The sequence below is a fragment of the Chrysochloris asiatica genome, unplaced genomic scaffold (assembly GCF_000296735.1).
Source record: "Chrysochloris asiatica unplaced genomic scaffold, ChrAsi1.0 scaffold00252, whole genome shotgun sequence".
In the NCBI taxonomy this organism is placed as follows: Eukaryota; Metazoa; Chordata; class Mammalia; order Afrosoricida; family Chrysochloridae; genus Chrysochloris; species Chrysochloris asiatica.
This window is the reverse complement of record NW_006408770.1, coordinates 658959-671350: the sequence shown is the minus strand read 5'-3', so window position 1 is coordinate 671350 and position 12392 is coordinate 658959.

The window sequence follows — 12392 nt, the reverse complement described above, 5'->3', positions numbered from 1 at the left end:
AAAAAACTGAGGGAAAAGAAGCAAATACTGTTGAATGCAGGGGATTGTAATCATTGCAATAAAACGAAATATGATATAATGAGTGTAAAACTGATGTTCCCCCACGTAAACTATCACTCAATCCACAATTAAAACTTTAAAAAAAAGGAAAATAGACCGAAATTGTCAAATAAGTCACTTTGCTTTGATCCAACATTAATATTTATTGGGAGCTGCGGTCAAGAAATCAAACGATGTACTGCATTAGTCAAATATGCTGCACAAGACCTTTTTAAATTGTTCAAGAGCAAAGATTTCAGTTTGAGGACTAAGTTGCACCTGGCCTAAGCCATGGTATTTTTTCATCTCTTCATATGCATATGAAAGTTGGACAACGAATAACAAATACCATGGAAGAACTGATGTATTTGAGTTATGGTGTTGGAGAAGAAAATTAAAAGTAATATGAACAGCCTAAAGAGCAATCAAATCTGTGTTGAAAGTAGTAGAGTGGAATGCTTCTTAGAAGCCAGGATATGGAGACTTTGTCTCTCATCCTTGGGACGTATTATCAGGAGAGACCAGTCTCTGGAGAAGGATATCATACTTAGTAAAGTGGAAAGTCAGTGACAAAGAGAAAGAACACCAATGACATGAATTGGCATAGTGGCATCAGCAATGAATTTATGTGTATCAAGATTGTGAGGTTGGCACAGAATGAGGCAGTGTTTTGTTCTGTTGTGCTCAGGATTGCTATAAGTTGGAACCAATTTAATAGTATCTAACAACAAAAACAACAACATACATTAATTGATAATGTATTTTCTTTCAAATTTGGGGATCTTATGAATAATACTGCTATGAACATTTGTCTCCAAGTCTTGGTGTGTACATACGTTTTTGTTTCTTTTGAATAGATTCCTTGGAGTAGACTTGCTAGGTCATATGAGAAGTTTTGGTCTAGATTCTTAAGAAGCTGCCAAACTGTTTTTTAAAGTAATTTTGCGTACACACTAGTGACGTATAAGGGATTCAATTTTTCCATATCTTAAGTAACATTTTCTGAGATCAGTCTTGAGTTTGAGCCAACTCAATGGCACTTAATAATGAAAACAATTCCAAGAGCTAAGTAGTGGTACCTCAATGGGGTTTTTTTTGGGGGAGGGGGACAGAATTTTATTGTGGTTTGGGTGAATGTTTACAAAGCAAATTAGTTTCCCATTCAAAAATTTATATACATTTTATTTTGTGATGTTAATTGCAATTCCTTCAATATAGTGGTACTCTTCTCACTTCCTACCTGAGTTCTCTGTTCCACCCATTCCTCCTGTCCCTTCCTGCCTTCCAAATTTGTTTTTTTGATAAATGCTGCCCTTCTGGTCTCATATGGTTGATAGTTCTGAGGACCATGTTCCTCGCAGGTAATATAGTTCACTTTATAGGCCTTCCTATTGTTTGGCTACTATTTGTTGTTGTTAGGGGCCATCAAGTAGATACCGACTCATAGCAACCCTATGCCCAACCCTGTGCCAACTTCACCATCACTGCTAAATTTGAGCCCATCACCGCTGCCATTGTGCCAATCCATCATTGGGGGTCTTTCTCTTTTTTCCCAACCCTCCATTTTACCAAACATGATATTTTTCTCCAGGGACTGGGCCCTCCTGACAATATGTCTGAAGTATGAGAGATGAAGTCTGGCCATCCTGGCTTCCAGGGAGCATTCTGGTTGTAGGTTTTACAGCACAGATTTGTTTGCTCTTTTGGCAGTCCATAGTACTTATACTGTTCTCCTCCAAAACCAGAACTCAATCGCATCAATTCTTCTATGGTCTTCTTTATGAGCACCTTAGTCCTCAAGCTGACATCTTTGATCTTCAACACTTTATAAAGGTTTTGTGCAGCAGATTTGCCTAATGCAATATGTCATTTGATTTCTTGACTGCTGCTTCCATGAGTGTTGATAGCTGATCTGAGTAAAATGAAGTCTTTGACAACTTCAATCTTTTCTCCATTTATTGTGATGTTATTTATTGGTCCATTGGTGAGGATTTTTGTATTCTTTACATTGAGGTGCAACCCATATCAAAGGCTGTGGTCTTTGATATTCATCAGTAAGTCCTCTTTGCTTTCAGAAAGCAAGGTTGTGTCATCTGCATATAACAGGTTGTTAATGAGTCTTCCTCCTAGCCTAATGCCATGTTCTTCTTTATATAACCCGGTTTCTTAGATTATTTGCTCAGCACACAGATTGAATAAATATGGTGAAAGAATACAGCCCTGGTGCACACCTTTCCTAATTTTAAACCATTAAAACCATTCAGTGTTCCCTTGTTCTATTCTAGCAACTGCCTCTTGATCTATGTACATGTTCTTCATGAGCACAATTAAGTGTTCTGGAATACTAATTCTCTGCAAAACTGTTCTTAGTTTGTCAAGATGCACACAATCGAAAGTCTTTGCATAGTCAATAAAGCACAGGTAAACATTCTGTTTTCAGCCAAGATCCATCTGATGTCAGCAGTGATATTCCTTGTTCCACGTCCTCTTCTGAATCCAGCTTGAACCTCTGGAAGTTCTCTGTCAAAATGTGATTGCAGCCATTTTCGAGTTATTTTTAGCAAAATTTTTCTTGTATATTATATTGATGATATTGTCTGATTATTTCCATATTCCTTTGTGTCACATCTCTAGAATGGGCACAAGTATGGATCTTTTCCAGTTAGTTGGACAGGTACTTTTCTTCCAAATTTCTTGGCTATTAGTTTTATATACATTCCCTTAATTGTGTTGAGAAATTTCCCTTGTATTCCTATAATGCTGAGCGTTTTTATCAGAATTGGGTGTTGGGTTTTATTATATGTCTTTTTAGACTTGATTGAAATGATCATGTGGTTATTTTCCTTTGTTTTATTTACATGGTGGATTATTCTGATTGTTTTTTGAATATTAAACCATACTTGCATTGTTGTTGCTGTTAGGTGCCATTGAGTCGGTGCTGATTCATAGCAACCTTTTGTACAGCAGAACAAAGCACTGCCTGATCCTGGGCCAACCTCACTATTGTTGCCACTTGGCCAACCCATCGCGCTGGCATACCTGGTATGAATTCTTCTTGGTCATCATGTTTTTTGATATGGTGTTGGATTCTATTGGCTAGAATTTTGATAAGCATTTTTGTATCTATATTCATGAGGGATATTGGTGCATAATTTTCTTTGTTATCAGTGTCTATGCCTGGCATTATGCATATTTCATAGAATCAGTTGGGAACTATGCCATCATTTTCTAAGTTCAAGAACAGTTTAGGTAGAATTGGTGTCAGGCCTTCTCTGAATTTTTGGTAGAATTCTCTAGTGAAGCTGTCTGGGTCAGGACTACATGCTTAGTAAAGTGGAGGGTCATGGAAAATGAGGAAGGCCCCCAATGAGATGGATTGGCACAGTGACAGGAAAATGGACTCAAGCGTAATAACGATAGTGAGGATGGCTCAGGGCCTTACAGTGTTGTGCATAAGGTCGCTATGAGTCGGAACCGATTCAACAGCATCCAATAACAACATTATTTGGCTGAAAGGCAGACTCCAGGAGTGGGTTGAGCTCCATTTTTTAAAAAAAAATGTTTTATTGTGAATTATATGATAGTTTACATGAGAGAACTTTAGTTTTACATTCATTCCATTATATATTGTTTCATTGCCATGGTTCCAATCCCCTCCATGCATCATCTTCCGACCAGTCTTCGGCCTGCAGTCCCTCTCCCTCTCTGGATCCAAAGTCCGCAGCCGCTTCATCCCTCCATGTCATCGTCTCTGTCTCCATCTCAGGCATCCCTGCTTCTCTGGGTAGGGTCCCGCTCTCGACTCTTCTCCGTTGGTGGTCCCAGAGACCTCTGCTCCTAGACTGGAGAAATAATCACTCCCTTCCTTGCTACAAACGTCTACCTTTGCATTTCCAACCCTCACAATCCGTCTTGATAACCATTATTCACTACAGTATCGCAAGTAACCCATCTGTATTTCCAGCTCCATTTTTGAAGAGTGTCTAAGGGCCATAGTCTTGGGGGTTCCACCAGTCTTTATCAGACTAGTAAGTCTGGTCTTTTTTATGATTTTGAATTTTGTTCTAAATTTTTCTCCCACTTTGTCCAAGACCTTTCACACATATTATGATTCTGATCACAGTGGTGGGTAGTGGTAACAGGACACCATCTAGTTCATACGGTCTCAGGCTAGTGGAAGTTGTAGTTCATGTGGTCTTTTAGTCCCTTGAATGAATTGTTTCCTTGAGCCTTTGAGTTTCTTCACTCTTCATTTCTCCAGATGGAAAGAGACCAATAGTTGTACCTTATATGGTTGTTCAAAAACTTCTAAGACCCCAGTCACTACTCACCAAAATTGAATGTAGAACACTGTCTTTATGGACTATGTTATGCAAGTTGTCCTAAATGTCTCCTGAAACTATTGTCCTTAACCCTCAAGCCTAGTGACTGACTCTATCCATCAAGATATTTTGTTATGGCTAAGAGATTTTCAGAACTTTTTCCCATGTATGATCTACTATATATGTGAATATATTTTTAGCATATACAAATACATATGTAGACATATCTTCTGCCAAACCTATGCCACCACACACCTGCTCAGCTTACATGTTGTTGTTGTTGTTAAGTGCCATTGAGTCGGGTCTGACCCATAGCGACCCTGTACAGGGTTTCCGAGGGTGTAAATCTTAACATAGCTCAGCTTACATAGCTACTTATAAATTATTGTTTGCTATTACTGTTACTACAAGATCGTGTATATAATGCCTTTTACTCTGTTATAACTCCTAGTGTCTTCCTTTGCCTTGGTATTGATGTCTTGATGTCCCCCATATTGTGCATTGCCTTTCCCTTCACCCAAATTAATGTGTCTGCTATCTAGATTTTATTTCCTCTCACTCACCCCTTCCCATCCCTGAAACCACAATGAATGTTTATTTCTGTGTGTAAACCTTTGACTTTTTATAATATTCATAGTGGTCTCATACAATATGTATTCTTTTGTGATTGACTTATTTCACTCAGCAAAATGTTTTACAGGGTCATCTGAATTGTAAGATGATTTGAGGATACATCATTGTTCTGTAACATTGTTCTTCTTATATAGTGTTTTGCTTATTTGGGTCTCTTCCCTTTCCATATAAAGCTGGTGATAAGTTTTTTCATAGTTTTAAAGAATATTGATGGAACTTGGATAGAGATTGCATTATAATCTATAGATTGCTTTGGTAATGTTGACATTGTCACAATGTTCAGTCTTCCTATTTATGATCATGGTATATTCGTCTGTTTATGTAAGTCTCTTTTGGCTTTTTGATATAGCTTTTTGTGGTTTTCTTTGTATTAATCTTTTTTTTTTTAAGTTTTTATTGTGAATTGAGTGATAGTTTACATGGGAGAACATCGGTTTTACACCATCGTTTCATTGCAGTGATTATAATCTCCTCCTTGCATCATCATTCAATAGTATTTGCTTCCCACTGTTGTTTTTTTTTTTTTTTGGGGGGGGGGCAGGGAAATGTACATAAAAACACCCAGGAATATGTAATCATTTAAAGAACCAAAGGTCACATTCTACAAGCCTGCCTCCTGGCCACCTGCACTCATTCTTCTTCCATTAGTCTAGAGTCCTCAGCGGCTCTCTCTCTCCATGTCCTCATCTCTGCCTCCATCTATATTAATCTTTTACATCTCTGGTTACATTTACTCTTAAGTATTTGATCTTTTTGGTAGTTATTGAAAATGGTATTGTTTTCCAGGTTTTCTTTTCTGAATTCTCTTTGTTAATGTAGTGGGATCCAACAGATTTTTGTATGTTCATCTTGTTACCTGTCACTTTCTATTACTTCCAGTAGCTTTCTTGTAGAATCTTTGGGATCCTCCATACACAGAGACATATCATGTACAAATATGGATAGTTTTAATTCTTCTTTACCAATTTGGATGCCTTTTATTTCCCTTTGATGACTTATTGCTCTAGCTCAGACTTCTAGTACAGTAGCAAATAAGGATTGTGATAAAAGGCATTCATGTCTGGTTCCTGTTCTCAAAGAGAATGCTTTCTTTCAGACATTGTTGAGAATAATGTTGGATATTGGTTTTGTGTATATTCCCTTAGTTGAATTGAGGAATTTCCCTTCTATTCCTATTTTGCTGAGTGTTTTAATCAGAAATGGGAGTTGGATTTTATTAAATGTCTTTTCAGTATTGATTGATATAATCATGTAGTTCAATTCATTTGTTTTATTTGTGTTGATTGTTTTTCTTATATTCAATAATGCTTGCATACCTGGTATGAATTCCTCTTGGTCATCATATATTAGTTTTTTGATATGGTGTTGGATTCTGTTGGCTAGCATTTGTTGAACATTTTTGCATCCATATTGATGTGGGATAATGGTGTATAACTTTCTTTGTTAGTGGTGTCTTTGCCTGGCTTTGGTTTCAGCAATTATGCATGCTTCATAGAATGAATTGAGGACTATGCCATCATCTATGTTCTAGAAAAGTTTAGGTGTCCTTGTGTGGTGCTGTAGGATAAAGTACTGGACCACAAGGTCAGTTTGAACCACAGGGTTAATGGTTCAAACTCACCAGTCACTCTTTGGAACCAACTGGATGGCACTTAACAGAATAGTTTAAGTAGAATTGGTGCCAGGTCTTCTCTGAACATTTGGTAGAATTCTCCAGTGAAATTTCTGGGCCAGGGCTTTTTGTTGGGAGTCTTTTTAAATGACCTGTCAATTTCTTCTTTGGTTATGGGTCTATTCAAAATTTTTATGTAAGTTCAGGTAGTTAATATATATTTAGAAATGTGTTCATTTTTTTTTTTTCTATTTTTCAATTTTTGGAGTAGTTTTTGTTTTTATAAAAGTCTATATCTTTTCTATTTCAGTGTTTTTTTCATAATTCTACTTATTTCATTTTTTTAAAGTTTTTTATTGTTGATTGAGTAAAAGTTTTCAAGGCAGACCATCAATTTTGCATTTAACCAACCATATACCTTGTTTCATTGCAATGATTATAAGCCCCTCCATGTATCATCAGTTAATAGTGTTTCTCTCTGTTTACTTTAGCTCTCTTTTTTTAAACACTCAGGCATATATAATAATTTATACTACCAAAGGGCGCATTCTGCAAGTCTACCTCCTGGCCACCAGCTCTTAGTCCCTCTCTTCCCGTGACTCTAGATTCCTCAGCTGCTTCCTCTCTCCATGTCCCCATCTCTGCCTCCATCTCTGGTGTCACTGCATCTCTGGATAAGGTCTCACATTCCACTTGTGCTCTTCTCCCTTGATGATCCTAAGGTCCTTTGTTTCTGGACTGTTAGACTAACCACTTGCCTGTTTTTGTTACAAAACTTCTACCTTTACAATGGTGACAGTCGCAATTAATCATGATAACAATTACTCACTATTGATTCATAAGAATCGTATCGCCATCTCTTTTAACCAGATCCATCTAGAGAAGATGAAAACTATTCAGAGGGGACTCTTTCTTTCCTCACACACTATTAAACTAAACTCTTCCTTGAAACCTAGTAAGCCAGCATTTTGTGCCTTTATCACTCTCTCATTTTAGGTAGCCAATGTCTAAGTTGCCCATCCTTGTGTACAGAGGGGATAGCATTGATACTTGATGTGAAGACTCCTTCCTTCTCTGTTGGTGTTTAGAGTTATTACCTCCATGAGTATAGGTCAGGCTCACCAAATTGTAGCAGTTTACCCTTGTTTCCTTTATCAAAAATTGTGTGTGTGTGTTTTTTATCTTCCTCTAAGAAGCTCTGGTAGCGTAGTGGTTATGAATCGGGCTGCTAACCTCAAGGTCGGCAGTTCAAAACTACCAGCTGTTCTGCAGGAGAAAGATGAGGCTTTCTGCTCCCTTAAAGATTTGCAGCCTCGGAAACCGTGGGTAACTATGAGTCAGAACCAACTCCACGGTACTTAACAAATCTTCCTCTAGTCGAGTTCTGATCATCAAGCCATCGAGGCTAGGTCAAATGGGTACTATCTGCAAATTTGAGTGTTCTTGTGCATCTGCCCTCATTTCATATCAGCTGGATGCTTCACTCTCAGCTCTAGCCCTCTGTGGCTATGTCCTTATCCATGGGCTCAGATGTCCCCAGGTTTCACCACACTTTGGTGCAACCAACCCTTCCTCTTCTCTCTCTCATCTCCAGGTCAACGGGAGTCAATGGACCGTGGTTGAACTCAGCTCATTTCTTTATTGCTGCCTTTCCTCCTCTTCCACTTACCAGTAGACCAATGTGGTCGCCAGCACACTTAACATGCCTGTTCATGTGTTCCCTTTGAGTTTCAGTCTTAAAGGGAGGTTTGTCTTGAAGGAACTTGATTGCTTGCCTTGATGGCTTCCTGGTGAACAGCTTGCTTACTCTTGTAGTAGCCAGTCATACTGATATTTTTGTTTTGTTTTGTTCCTGGTGATCTTTCTTTGAAGACATACGTTCTGTCATACTAGCTGTTCCAGACTGGTCTGCTTGTCTTTTCTAGTGGGGATGTTCCACCTCAGAAGGTTCTGGATGGGGCCCAGAATTCCACCTAAGGTCTTATATTCTGCAAAGGATTCACAAGAGGCCTATTTACTGGGCAAGTTCTAGAACCCCTTTTAGGTATTACAATTAGTTATAGACTGAAGATTACAAATTTTCTGTAATCATGTTTCCTGACATTCCTTTCCATACCACTGATGTGTCTATTACAATAGTAGGCAAGGAAAACTGATATTCATGAGGTAGTCAAGCATCTTAGTATTATTTCCCCTCTTCAAACTATGCCTAGATCCCTGTATCACAGAGCTCTGTTGTTCCAAGGTTGAGCATACATCACTATTTACCTGTGTCTCACTTAGCCCAGGCAAACTTGTCTCAGTTTTCCACTATCTACCTTGTTCTTACACCTCCTCCCTCTTCTTGTATTGCCCTCCCCAACACCTGAACTATGATGTGTCTGCCCTTACCCTGTGCTCTACTTTCACCTCCCTCCATCTCCTGCCAAGTCCCCCACTTCAACCCCATTGTTGTAGTTACCTTATAGTCTATTAACTTTTCCCTCCATTTAAGACAGTCTATTTTGTCTTGTAATCTACCTGACCTTCTCACACCTTGGATCTCTGTTCCTCTGTGTTTACCTTCTTTAACATTATAATTGTTTTTATAATAGACTGACCTCCCAGAGCCTCTGAATTTGTTCTTATAGTTTTATTCTGTTCTCAATTCTTCCATTTGTTGATTGAGTTCCAGGTGATGCTGCCACATACGTCAACCTCTGGTTGTTGTTTGTTCTTGTTGGTTCTCAGTCCACAGAACTTCCTTTAGGATGTTTTTCAATGCAGGGTTGGCTTTTGCAAAATCCCTTAGCTTCTGTTTATCTTTGAATGCTTTGATTACACCATCGTATTTGCTTGACAGGTTTTTGGGGTAGAGGAGTCTTGGTTGGCAGTTTTTTTTTTTTTTTTTTCTTTCAGGGTTTTATACATGTCTCCCCATTGCCTTCTTTCCTGCATGGTTTCTGCTTAGAGATCTGAGCTTAATCTGATTTGCTTGCCTTAGTGTTTTACATTTCTCTTTTCCTTAGCTGCTTTCAGGATTCTCTCCTTATCTTTGATTTTGGAGAGCTTGATTATTATATGTCTTGGTGATTGTCTTTTAGGGTTTATCCTTCCTGGGGTTCGCTGAGCTTCATGAATGCTTATCTTTTCGCTTTTCAGGATATTAGGGAATTTTTTCTCCAGCAGCTCTTCAACTATCTCCTCTGTGGACTTGAGTGATTCTTCCTGTTTCCGGAATGCCAATAATTCTTAAGTTATTTCTCTTCATGTTGTCCAACGTGAATCTTAGACCTTCTTCAATTTTTTTAAATCCTTTTTTCTGCTTATTTTTCTATCTTAGTAGTATTGAGAGATTACAGATCACTAGTTCTGGCTTCCATCTGTTCCTTTTTTCACTCCTTTGTCCTTTCAGTGTACTGTCCATTTCTAGTATTCTATTATTAATCATTTGGACATCTTTATATAGGTTTTGAATTGTTTCCAATGCTGTATCTAAATTATTTGATTTTTCCTGTAGTGCTTTCCTGACTTCTTCCTTATTTTTCTCAACTCCATTGTGAAGTGTTTTAATACATTTTATAATCATTTTTCTAAATTCCTTCTAAGGCATTTCTAAAGCCTGCCCTCGTTCCAGTATGGAGTGTAGGTCTACCTCCAGATTATTTGTCTTACTCACTTTTTCTCTTTTCTGGACATGTGCTGATATCATCATCTGTTTCTGTTTTTGTTTGTTTGTTTGTTTGTTTTTTTAGGCATATTCAGTAGTTAGCTGTGGCCTTAATACATAGATGGGTTGTATTTGGGTTTTTGTTTTTGTTTTTTGTTTTTTTTCATGCTTTCTGATTGCCTCCAGGTAGATGTGATAAGGAGATGGACTTCCCTTTTTACTATTCTTCCTGAGAAATTTCAAGATGCCACAGTTGGTATTTGGTGATGTAACTTAGGATTTAATTTTCGGCCTGGTTCCTTTTTAGTCTGCCTGTCCTGCTCCACAACTCCCATTCAAGCCCCTTTCCTAGTGATAAACAGTTCAGGGCTTGCTGTGGCCATTTTGCGCTGCTGTTTGGTTTTAAGTGGAAACTGTCCCTTTAAATTTTGAGGAGATCTGTGTGCATGCATAATAGAACCCTTTGGGGGTGGGGTGGAGAGTCCACTCACGCAGTCACCCCCTCTAGTCATCAGAATAGAGGTGCATAGACAGCGAGATACCATTGAACAGATACTAAAAAAACAATGTCCACACCTTTTTTTTTCACTGTTCTGTCAGGATGGCTGCTCTGATGGTTTCCCTGTTCTGTCTCACCCAAGATGGCCACTCAGGGATCAGCTGAATTCCTTGGATTAGAAAGCACTGAATTTCTTGCTTCTGCTACAAATTCCACTGACTGTAAACCTTCCAACTTTCTAAATATTCCTTCATGTGGTTTAGAGTTCTGGGACCATCCCCTGAGCCTGCTTGGTTCAGTATTCTGTGTTGTTGCTGATGGAGCCCCTCACTGCACGTCTACCCTATCTGTCATCTTGTTTGTTCTCCCATTTCATTTCTTATTTTCATATTTTCCTTTGTTAATTTGGCCACTGGTTTGTCATTTAATTCTTTCAAAACATAAATATTTACTCTTGTTGATTGTTCCTATTAATTTGTTTTTCATTTATTTCTACTTTATTTTTTATTGTTTCCTCTATCTAGTGATTGTGGGATTTTTTCTGCTCTTTTTCTTTTTGTTGGCATTTGTAGGACTAAGGTGTTGATTTAGATTCCTGTATATATTTTTAAAGGTTTTTATTAAGGATTGAGTGAAAGTTTACAGGGCATATCATCAGTTTTACATTCAACAAATGATATACCTTCTTTAATTACAATGATTATAATCCCCTCCATGTACCATCAGTTAACAGTATTTCTCTCTATCCACTTTAGCTTTAAAAAACAAACAAACAAACAAACAAACAAACAAAAAAGCAGAACAAAAAACCCCACTCAGGCACATATAATTATTTACATCTCCAAAGGGCACATTCTGCAAGTCTGTTCCTGGCCACCAGCTCTTAGTCCCTCTCTACTTAGTCCATGAATCTAGAGTCCTCAGCCACTTCCCTTCTCCAAGCCCTCATCTCTGCCTCCATCTCTGGCTCTGATGCTTCTCTGGATAAGGTCCCACATTCTGCTTGTGCATTTCTCTCTTGATGGTCCTAGGGTTCTCTGTTTCTGGACTGTAAGAGTAACAACTCCCCCCGCCTTTTTTTTAAACAAAACTTCTACCTTTATAATTGTGACAGTCATGATTAGTCATGATAACAATTTTCACTATTGAATCTTACGAATCTTATCCCCATCTCTGTTCACCAGACACACCTAGCCAAGATGACAGCTATTCAGTGAGGACTCTTTCGTTCCTCCCAAACTCTTAAAATAAACTCCATCTTAAAACCTTGTAAGCTAGTCACTTCGTGCCTTTATTGTCCCCTCATTTTAGGTAGCCAATGTCTAAGTTGTCTGTCCCTATCTACCTTGTGTACAGAGCAGATAGCATTGATACTTTATGTGAAGACTCTCTCCCTCTCTGTTGGTATTTAAAGTAACTACCGCTCTGAGTATAGGTCAGATTCATCATGAAAATGTATCTTCTGTCACTGTAGCTGTTCCAGTCTGTTTGTCCTTTCTAGTGGGAATGTCCCCCCTCATAAGGTTCTGAATGGGACACAGGATTACACCTAAGGTCCTATACTCTGTAAAGGCTTTGCACAAGGCCTATTTCACTGGGCAAGTTGTAGAACCCCTTTTAGGTATTCCAATCAGTTAT